A 12,141-nucleotide genomic window follows, 5' to 3' on the forward strand; every position below is an offset into this window, starting at 1 on the left:
AGCCTATTCTGAGGCACATTATAAAAGTAGAGCCTATGCTGAGGCACAATATAAAAGTAGAGCCTATGCTGAGGCACAGTATAAAAGTAGAACCTATGCAGAGGCACAGTATAAAAGTAGAGCCTATTCTGAGGCACAGTATAAAAGCAGAGCCTCTGCCGGGGCACATTATAAAAGTAGTAACTATGCTGTGGCATATTATAAAAGCAGAGCCTATGCTGTGGCATATTATAAAAGTAGAACCTATGCTGAGGCTTATTATAAAAGCAGAGCCTATGCTGTGGCATATTATAAAAGCAGAGCCTAAGCTGCGGCATATTATAAGAGTAGAGCCAATGCTGAGGCATATTAAAAAAGTAGAGCCAATTTTGAGGCACAGTATAAAAGCAAAACCTATACTGAAGTGCATTATAAAAGCAGAGCCTATGCTGAGACACAACATGACACTTTTGTATGATGCATCAGAATAGGCTATAGTTTTATACTGTGCATCTGAATACACTCTGCTTGTATAATAAAAGCAGGGCATATTCTGACGCAATGTACAGAATTGGGGCCTACACTGATGCACAACATAAAAGCCAAGCTTTTTCCGAGGCACAATATAAATGCAGAGCATGTTTAAAGGAACAAAATAAATGCAGAGCATATTCTGGGGCAATGTACAAAAACAGTCAGTGTGAAAGCAGAGGCATTGATTGCATAAAATACAGAACATTTCCTGTGGCCTAGTAAAGCAGTGACCAGAGTGAATTCTAGAATGCGGCATAAAAGCCGAACCTATTCTGCTGCAGGATATAAAAAGTAGAGTCTATATAGAAGAATCGTATAAAAAGAAATGTTATTTCTGAATAACAGCTTAAAATGAGCCACTGAACTGCTTTCAAGAATAGTTGAAAAACTGATCCTATTTCAAAGAAAAAGTAAAAAAAACTGCTCATATTCTGAAGAATATTGTATTGATAGAGGCAGTGTGGATGGTTAATCCTTTTGTGATCGAGGGTCATCAATGCTTGGAAGCCCAGGGCACCCTGTTATTTTAACTGACTAATTTGGCCACCTACAAAAGAAAAACAACATTTGCACTGCTTTTTAAAGACAGATTTTTTTGCCAGATTTACGTTTAAATTAAACACCCGTTCAGATGTTTTATAAGTGGACAATGGTTTAATCTATTAATTCATTTTGATGATCTTACATTTTTAGCCCCCTCTAGTGTGCTAGTAGAATAGTGTAAGCAAATCTATTGTGTATGACTCATGCTAACTGTGTGAGTCTGTGATTAAGGTCAGGTTACTGTGGGTCAAGCTGGATGGCTTAACAGGTTGGGACTCTGTCGCCGTCACCTGGTTCTGCAGGATCATAGGAACCTTCCAGAAGCCAGTAGGAAGAAGAGGTGGCGACCTAATTTGCATGTTTGTGGGAGTCTAACCAACCCTTGTAGAGTTGTGGACCAGCCAATAAAATATGGGAGTCAGGCCATCTGGGGATTCAAATGGAAGATGGAGTGTTGTGGAGACTGTCAGTGGCCTGGGAGGGGACCTCCAATGTTCTAATGGGTGCTGACCTCCAGGTTGGCTCAGGGGGATCTATTCAGCAGAAAGGCATGAACAGGATGAAGGCCTAGAAATAGAAGCAATGGGAGCAAGGAGGACAGAGTGAGTACATCAGCACACCCTGAGATCCAGAAGGGGAGAGACTGCCACATGTAGCAAGCTTTCAAAGGACAGTGCTTAATCCTTGTCCTGGGAGATCTTCAGAGCAGCCAGGAGGGCTGGTTGTGTCTGCAGGCTGTGGAGCCGGGAGCAGTTCTGCAGGGGAGAGGAGACATCTCTGCATGTAGTTTACAAATCAAGCTGATTTTCAGAGGGGGGTTGCAAATCCCTTGCCCGTAAGGGGCTGTTGGTACTGATAAAAAAAAACTGACAGCTTTCAAAGAAAAGAACAGTCCAGGATCTGTAAATAGGAAGGAAGTTGTTCATGAGTATTGATTCAATCAAGGTGGGCATCCCATAATCCCTATTACTCTATTCAAGTTATTTTTCCCTAATAAAATAACAAAAACCAAGCTCATGGACTGTTCACTGATTGTGGATGAAAGTTTGGAAAATGCGTGTAGGTAGGGTACCTAGAAGCACAGTGGCCCTCATGAGGGTAGCGCTACACATTTTATTAGCTGGAGCATGCCAACTGCTTCTTTCTGACAAAGATCAGTGGCAGTTCATCAGTCCTCTGTTTTGTTTGTAAACAATGCCTGATTGGTTCCCGACCACCATATCTGACAGGGACATGGTGCTGTCATAAAACTAAGGTATCATCCATAGGAAACTTAAAGAGAAACTGAACTCTAGAAGCTGTGCCAAACAAAGGCATGTAGGTAGGTAGCTTGTACAGTTTGAAGTCTGACTTTAACATCTGGGGCGATCAAAGGGTTAACTGTGTGCTGTTTTACTATGTGTGCTGTGTGTGTTTTACTATGTAAGCATGCTGCTTTGAAATACTCTGTATGCACAGCAATACAAAGCAGCATGCTGGTGCTGACAGGGGAGAGATCTGTGTTGTCTACATACAGACCCCTCCCCTGTCAGTGTTCCTCGGTCATCGCTGGGTGCCGGAGGGGAATCTCCGACCGGGACCCGGTGATCTACAGCTGTAGCCGCCAATGGTGGAGCAGGTAGGGCGGTGGCACGCCCCCTACCTGGAAATGCAAAAACAATTATATATATATATTTTGCACAGCCCTGTCGCCCTGTAGCAGTAGTTCTGCTCTAGGGAAGTCAGGAAGTGGTTAATACAAGTTTCATTTAGTGCAACTGGACTCTGTGTGTTTACTGCCATCATACCACACTATTTCTCCCCACAAGCAGGCTTAGGGCAAAGGACTATTCACCATTATTGCTTCTGATCTACCTGCAGCCGATCTTTCCATGTTATCAGCTTGTAGCTGCTTGTTCTGTGCTGTGCCTCTGTGTTAAGGCAACCATCTTTGTAGGGATTTGCTTCCCCATGTCAGATCCTCCAGCTAGGAGGAAAGTGAGTAGCACAGTAGTGATAACGCAAACCTTACTCCAAATCCTCTGAGACAAGCAGTCAGAACATTGGAATAACTAGAACCTTCAGGGCTCCAGTGCAAGAAACCATAAAGGCCCCCCCTGCCCCCCTGCCGGGGCCCTTCTCACTGATCCCAGGGGCTTTATTCCCTTTGTGGGACCCTTTATTTTGGTCTTGCAGCAAGACCCTTTCTCCTGTACTGCAGTGAGCTCCCTACCTGCATCTTTGGCCCTCCTATAGTGGTGGAGTGCCACTTTTTTTCTGGTGACATTTACTTCTGGAAGATCTTTTGTGCAAACAATCGTTTTTCAAACAAATAATTATTCCAAGGAAATTTGCCTCTAGAAAGTCATATTTATGCAACTATTAACGTAACTGTGTATGTTAATTAAACTGGTACTAAATGTTGAAAAATAAAAAAAAAAGTCCAGTCCCCCTCCAAGGTAATGTTATTATGTGCTAGTATGCATCGCACCTTAAAATAGATCCCTCCAGCAGCGTGCTGTCACTGCTCACAGGGCTTATATCTTCATGCTGGTCTTTCTCCTGGATTTGTGGGCTCCAGCCATTTGAATGGCCGAGCTGCGATAATGTCACTCCTGTGCATGACCATACTGTCCCTTCAGAAAGCATGTGCCAGTGATGTCACCAGTTGCTGCTCACTGGAATATCTCTTAAATGGTGCACGTTTAGAAGATATTAATTTTACCTACAGGTAAACTTTATTATAAGCTTACCTGTAGGTATAAGTAGCAGAAACGAGTTTACCACCACTTTAACCACTTCCTTAACACACTATTGCCGAGACACAGCCACAGCGCTTCTCTGTTGTTTGAGAGGGCATTCATGGACGTCCTGCCAAAACCACACCCCTGCTCGCCTCCTGTGGCATGCTCACGGCGTGCTCTGTGATCTCTGTGTCCTTCAGATCATCAGTGCAGCCCCATCAGTGCCCATCAGTTCTGCCTATCATTGCCCATCAGTGTGGGCTATCAGTGCCCATCAGTGCCGCTTATCAGTGCCCCTATCAGTGCCCATCAGTGCCACATATCAGTGCCTATTAGTGCTGCCTATCAGTGATCATCAGTCTATTAGTGCCCATCAATGACACATATCAGTGCAGACTCATCAGTGTCTTCTCATCAGGGCCCATCAGTGCCACCTCATGAGTGCCACCTCATCAGTGCTGCCTCATCAGTGCCTATCAGAGCAGCCTAACAGCACACATCAGTGAAGGAGGACAATTACTTATTTGCAAAATTTTATAACAGAAACAAAGAAAAAGTTTTTTTTTTTTATTTCAGTCTTTTTTCACTTGTTTAGCAAACAATAAAAACCCAGTGGTGATTATATACCACCAAAAGAATGTCTGTCCCAAAAAGTTATAAAAAATTATTTTGGGTACAGTGTAGCATGACAACACAATTGTCATTCAAAGTGTGACAGTGCTGAAAGCTGAAAATTGGCCTGGGCAGTAAGAAAGAGGTGAAAAGTTCCCGGGTATGCAAGTGGAACACATGAATCCAATGATTTGGAGAGGTGTTCCAATACTTTTGGCAATATAGTGTGAGGGATTTGTCTCTTTTTTTTTTTTTGCGCCGATACCGAATATTTTTCAAGAGTACTTGCTGCATTTTCCGCTCCGCATATACATTATATTGCCAGAAGTATTGGTACGTCTGCCTTTACACACACATGAACTTTATTGGCATCCCAGTCTCAATCCATAGGGTTCAGTATTGAGTTGGCCCACCCTTTGCAGTTATAACAGTTTCAACTCTTCTGAAAAGGCTGTCCATGAGGTTTAGGAGTGTGTCTATAGGAATGTTTGACCATTCTTCCAGAAGCGTGTTTGTGAGGTCAGGCACTGATGTCAGATGAGAAGGCCTGGCTCGCAGTCTCCGCTCTAATTCATCCCAAAGATGTTCTGTCTGGTTGAGGTCTGGACACTTTATGGACCTTGCTTTATGCACTGGTGCTCAGTCATGTTGGAACAGGAAGGGGACATCCCCAAACTGTTCCCACAAAGTTGCAAGAATGACACCGCTCTGTCATTTTATGTGGTCTACCACTTCGTGGCTGAGTTGCTGTTGTTCCCAGTTGCTTCCACTTTGTTAGCATACCACTAACAGTAGACCGTGGAATATTTAGTAGCAAGGCAATTTCATGAATGGACTTATTGCACAGGTGGCAACCTATCACGGTACCACACTTGAATTCACTGAGTTCCTGAGAGCGACCCATTCTTTAACAAATATTTGTAGAAGCAGTCTGCATGACTAGGTGCTTGATTTTTTTTACACCAGTGGCCATGGAGGTGATTAGAACACCTGAATTAAATGATTTGGAGAGGTGTTCCAATACTTTTGGCAATATAGTGTATGGGATTTGGCTCTTTTTTTTGTCCACGGAGGTGTGAAAAAACTAAAACTCGTAAGTGACCAAAAAACGCACAAGTGCAAAACACAAGCAAAAAATTGCACTAAGGGATGTGCTTTTGTCTATCCCCCGAAGGGGAAGGACCTCTACCCTGATCCCCTGGGGCGCAAGGCTCCTGACAAGGCTTCCAACATGGTCCATCTAGCCAAAAAACCTGGCAGACCCCTTTTCTTGTGGATAACCGAAGCCAACCACCAAATACTAGGCCAAAGAGCTCTCCCAAAGAGAGATCCCCCAGGAACAGGGGAGGAAGGAACCTACTGGCCACATATCCTCCCCCTAGACTTCAGGGCAGGCCCGAAGACCCACGCTCTTCACCCAAGGGAGAAAAAAACACACACAAAAGGGATAAGTGACAAACGGTGAGGGAAAATAAATAAATAAGTGGCCGTACAATTATGCACTGGCTAGGCCCTGAGGCCTGTATAAAAAAAATTGCCCTGGACTTAGCCAAAAGGCTTAGTCCTAAAAGAGACAGTGCAGAAAAAATGTTTTGAACAGTGACCATGTGCACTTTTCACATGTGAGATCCCATCCCCATGCGCTACTAAGAGCACCACTGAGATAACCACTACCAGGGGGCACTGCTCTGCACACTCTCTGCCTCCTTGGCCCCTGGCCATACAAGGTAGACCAGGAGGAACTGGGCCCAGTTTTCAATTACTCCCAGGCCCCAACAGCCTGTGGGCACCTCGGTTTCTCTTCCAGCCGGTACTATCCTTCAGAGCTCCCATCATACCAGCAGGGGTACTATACAGCCAGTCACCCTCTCCTAAAGTTCAAGAATGACAGAAGAGCACCCCTACTGGACACCGATAAGAACAGATACTACACTTGATCTTAGCCAAAAGGCTGAGAAGCCTATGGGATTTTGCTCTTAGGAGGATTGAAAGGGCAGAACCTGCTATAAGCACTTGTGGGTGGGCCTGGGCATGTGCAGTGCTATCAGTCAAATGAAGGACCCACTCATAGAGACATGGGCGGACATGTGACCACTATTGTGTGTACACCCCACTCTCCATGCTCTCTAGCTTGGAAGATGATATAGCAGCATGAATTCATAGGGAGTGAAAATATAAGATTGGGAAATACCTTTCTAGAGGCAGGTGGTCCTCAATGATAATAAAAGTTACCTAAACTGATGATACCAGTACTGCTTTCTGCATCATTACATAAACTATATAGAGTGCCTTAGGATGTCCTGCACTCACATATTGTCCTCAGCAGGGGTGGACTGACCATTTGGAATTTTGGGCACTGGGTCAGTAAGGGGCCCCATGAGATGCCCCGGGTACCTTTTTCATAGGCTTTTTTGAGTTTGGACAAGGACACAGGGGCCCCATGATCTCCTCTTGCCCGGGGGCCCCATGAGTTGTCAGTCCACCCCTGGTCCTCAGTCTTCTTATTGAAAGATTCTGGCTGTCATTTAACCTAGAAGACTGAGGACATTTTGTGGTGAAAATGGCTTACTGTCGGGGACAACACCAGAAAGGAGATGCATATTGCAGCAAAGCTGTTTTTTTAATTTCACTATTGCTGGAGGAATTATTTTTTAATTGTCTCTGGATTGGGTTTTCATTTAAAAATATGTAAGATTGTATGGAGTAACTTTGTCTATGTTTCTTTATTTCCCAATGGACACCATCCATAAGTAGTAATATAAACCAACAGAACACCCATTGCCCAGAAAGGGCAAAAAAAGAGTCACAGTTTCCTGCCCTTGCCCTTTCTGGGCAGTGGGTGGGGGGGGGTCTTTTGGTTTATATTTAATTTAAAAATACATTTAGGCTGACCATACTTTATACAATTTCCTTGTAAAATATAATTTGAGGTCAAACCTAAACACTTTCAATTTGTATGCAAACATGCATGCTCTTGCACTAAATATTCGAAGGTAAATCCTAAGGAACTTGAATAAGAAAACTGAATAACGTAAAGCGATTCTAAAGGTTCATTTTTTTATTTTTGTAAAATAACAAACTATACTTATCTGCTGTGTGCAGTGGTTTTGCATAGGGCTGCCTGTATCCTCCTCTGCTTGCGTCCCCTGCAGGCTCTCCAGGCTCCTCCTGTCTGCAAGCAGCGTGCTTCGTGTGTCCCTTCTCACATGGAGCTGCAGCTTGGCCCCGCCACCTCTCTCCTCATTGACTGACTGGCTGTGATTAACAGCAGCAGGAGCCAATGGCTGCCGCTTGCTGTCTCAGCCAATGAGGAGGCAGAGATTCTGAACAGCCGAGGCTGTCATTCACATCGCTGGATCACAGTGAGGCTCAGGTAAGTATTGAGGAGGCTCGGGGATCTGCTGCACAGAGAAGGTTTTTTACCTTTATGCATAGAATGCATGAAGGTAAAAAACCTTGAGCCTTTAGAACCAATTTAAGGCCTCTTTCAGATTTGTGGTACTGTGTATTGTTCTCTGAAAAGCAATCCATTGTGGATCACTTTTCAGGGGGCAGTATAGCTGCAGCTGACATACATTTGGAAGGTGATACTGCTACCTTCTGTTTTTATTACAATTCAGGAGGCATTAAAACTGCAATTCAGCCACCTGTTCTTACCACCCCATGGCCACACATCTGTAGCTCTTAATATATTTAATGAATACTTAACAGCATTAAATATACACAACATTTTATATACTATATATATATATATATATATATATATATATATATATATATATGTGTATTGTTTACAGCACTCATTTGTTTGCTCAAATGGTTTCAATTATGTTATTGTTAATATTAACCCATGTTTAATCCTTACTTAATGCAGAACTGATGAATACACTGGCGCTATAAATCAGGGATGATAATAATAGTGAAAAAGAAAAAGGCACTGTTCTGGGCTCAGCATGGCTGGTTAAACATCCATAAACCTGAACTGAACAGTCCAGATTTTTATTAAAAACAGGCCTGCCATCATTTCAATATTGTGTGCTTAGGAATATGAGATTCACTGTATTTGATGGCTGAAATGACGCTTACAGTTAATGTGATATGATAGAAGCAAATGTCAATGATCTTCTCCTATGACCTCTGCAGATTTCATTACATGACTAAAAATCTATTTTTCAATATGGTTTAAGTGTGTAATTTCATTTTTCTCCGCCGGGTTTTTGAAATACTCAAACGCAGGCCTGAAAATCTGTTGAATTGAAGGAAAATTGTATGTAAATTGTATAATGCTATTAAATGTATGGAAACATTTTTATTGCCATATTTTCAGATATAAGTATTTTATGGTAATGTACTGTTAATGGGAATATATAGTCTTCAATTATTTCTTAAATATATATTTTATAAAGATTAGTTTGATGCAAATATTTTATCAATGTGTTTTACTGTTTAAAAAAAAAAAAACGTTTCCTTGTGTAGTTTGCAATTCTATGTTTACATTGGAGCAGCTATGCTTGCTCATTATATTGGCAGGCTCTGCTTCCTTCTTTGTGGTACTACACAAGTGTTTAAGCTTTACTGCTGTTTCTCACAACATAATCCCTTTGGGTTGATTTATTAAAATAGTAGCAAATCTTTATTTTGAAAAGTTATGACTCGCTTAGCTCAACCACTTCAGTTCTGGAAGGTTTTACCTCCTTCAAAAAAGGCCATTTTTTGCTTTTCGGTACTGTGCTACTTTAACTTGACTTAATTGTGTGGTCATGCAACATTGTACACAAATGAAATTTATGTTATTTTTTTCACACAAATAAAGCTTTATTTTGGTGGTATTTGATCACCACTTTTACTTTTTATTATATAAACAAAAAAACCTAAAAATGTTGAAAAGAAAAAAATATTTTTTAAATCTTGCTATAAAACATATCCAATAAAAAAGTTTAAAAAATCAAATTTCTTAAAATATTTAGGCCAAAAAATATATTCTGCTACATATCTTTGGTAAAAAAAAAATTCCCAATAAGTGTATATTGATTGGTTTGCATGAAAGTTATAGTGTCTACAAACTATGCTATAAATACATAGAAAAGTAGTGGGGGGCCTTGTCAATTACATTAAATCAGCACCATCCCCAAAGCACAGTGAATATAAACCATAAATGTCTGCGACTTTCCCTGCCCCCCAATGAGTGAAGGGGGAGTGTCGCAGTAAAATGAGGATTTAAATGGTGCTCTTAAACAAAAACATCCGAAAATTAATAAAATCACTTAAAAGCACAAACAGAGTAAGTGAGCACTAAAAGTCCAATAAGCTGCTGAAACACCAAAAGGTACCAACTAACCTCCAAAGCATCAATGTAAAATAGAGTGCAGCGCTAAAACTCTAAATAACCACATTTGTGAAGGTTCCATATGTCCAGCATATAAATAAAACACATAAATATATAAAGTGACTCGTGATAAAGTGCAAAATATGTTATTCAAAATTGAAGTGACTCAGTGGTATGATAAAAAACCTGTCACTGTATAGTGACCAATAGTGCTTTATGTATTATGGTGATGTGACCAATGGTATAAAGACTGCGCACTCACCAGATGCGCAATCAATAAGCGCATTTAGAGACAATGCTCTCAGTAGATGAACTGGAGGCCCCTTTAAGGATGAATATGGCCTGGTCAGGTATTCCCCCTCACTGCTCACTCCGCTGTCAATATTGGCTCTATCACTCTTCTCCTGTAGCTATTTTGTGCAGTGGTAGGACGCAGCTGGAGTGTGGTCATCAGCAACGTGCTTGCACCTGCAGCGAATAGGCTGGGACCCATTCAGAGGGACATAGTGATAGGACTTGCACTGGCATTTACTGACTTTACAAGGCAAGTGAATGGGGTGCTCCTTAAAATCTGTCTTATGTTGTTTGTACCAGTCTTCCTGCCCAGAGTGCGATCAGTGTAGGGAGTGTTTTATTTATATGATGGACATATGGAAGCTTCACAAATAAAATCACTTGCATTTATTATTTATATCAGTTAAAATGTGCTTTGGATATGTAATCTACTGCATAGAAACATGGCAGCAGCTATATCTACAGACAATCAATACATGTGCTTAGAATTGAGTGAAACGCAGACAGTATGGACCAGCATGTCGCCCAGGATCAAGGGTTCTTCTGGATCCACTTTCAATGGTGCCGCCACCATTTTGGCTGCATGTACCAACCATGACGCTGTACCGTTGGGGAGGTTTCCCTTGTTCAGTTAAGGTCTTCTACCTGATATATCATCATCATAAGTATTTCCAGTGGTAGCTGTCTGGATTTTGGCCCTATTCACAAAGTATCTTGTTTTATACATGCCTGGATATTGATTGACTCTTTGTATGGGCTTGTGATATTGGTGGATTTCTCTTGATCTTGAGTCTTTTTATCCTTTAATCATTGGACATATCTTTCTGAAACTATTGACATGATAGACACATCTCCTGTTGGTCAGTAATATATCTCTGCCATTTCCTGACATTAACAGACATGCACTCCTGTTATGTGGCTATAAAATTGTGCTCAACGAAGTGGATCCAGAAGAAGCCCTTATCCTGGGCGAAATTTGTTGGTCCATACTGTCTTTATATCATTAAATTCTAGATATATGTATCTATTGTCTGTAGATATACAGTAGATGCTGTCATTTTTATTCAGTGGATTACATATCCAAAACACTTTTTATTTTATATAAATAATAAATACAAGTGATTATATTCATTTTGGATTGTTTTTGTTTAAGAGCACCATTTAAATCCACATTTTTCCGTGATGCCCCCCCCCCCTCCCTCATTGGGGGACAGGAAAGTCGCAGATGTCTATGTTTTCTATTTATTGTATATATACACTAGACTTTGTTTTTCTTTTATACTACTAATGGCAGTGATCAGTGACTTATAGTGGGACTGTGATGCAGTGGGCAATCTGACACTAACTGACACTGACATCACCAGTGAAACTAATACAGTGATCAGTGATAACACTATACACTATCACTGTACTAATAACACTGGCTGGGAAGGGGTTAACATCTCAGGTAATCAAGGGGTTAACTGTGTTCTTAACCAATATTAATGTGTGTATTACGTGATGCTTTTTACTAAAAATTCCTTTTTTCCTTCTCCCTGCTTTGCAGGGAGATGAAACAAAGTGTCAGGAAGGGCATGCCAGCAAACAAGGTGGCTCCCTTCGGCGAATTCCTGTTCACAGTCCAACTTTTATTCAGCATCTCTGAGTATAAAATAACCAGTGGTCGTTCGGGGGAGAACGTTTTTTTGGGCGTCGGGGGTTTTTAATTTGTTACATTTTGCTTTATTATTTTGTGTTATCACCTAGTAGTATACCAATATATTTATTTATGAATTCCTGTTCACGGCTTTTCACATGCACATAGGAGATGTACACATGCTCATGTGAATGCACATTCACTCTCATGTATGCCATTGGTGCGAACAGGAATGCGGATAGATATGCGCAAATGTGTATTGACCTCTGCTTCTACCTGTGCCCATTGCTGCTTATTTGCTGATGTGTTACTGACCTGGCCTGTACTATGACTTCATTCCTGCTTCCGCATCTGTACTTGATCTGTTTGCCTGTGTTTGACCCACCTAGTCTGACCCTGTCTATGTTCTAGTCATCAGTGGATTTCCAAGCTCCAAGCATCTGCCTGTTATCCATCAGTGCCTACTCTCCATCTGCCTGCTACCTGCCTGTGGT

At 41.5% G+C, this 12,141-nt stretch overlaps 1 pseudogene; it reads right to left on the reverse strand.

Moving 5' to 3' along the window:
- Window positions 1-6,232: 6,232 nt before the first annotated feature.
- LOC149473041 (U2 spliceosomal RNA) lies at window positions 6,233-6,354 on the reverse strand (annotated as a pseudogene).
- Window positions 6,355-12,141: the final 5,787 nt, after the last annotated feature.

This window comes from Staurois parvus, unplaced genomic scaffold, assembly GCF_062004578.1.
Source record: "Staurois parvus isolate SC_StPar_1 unplaced genomic scaffold, SC_StPar_1.0 ptg000018l, whole genome shotgun sequence".
NCBI classification, from domain to species: Eukaryota; Metazoa; Chordata; class Amphibia; order Anura; family Ranidae; genus Staurois; species Staurois parvus.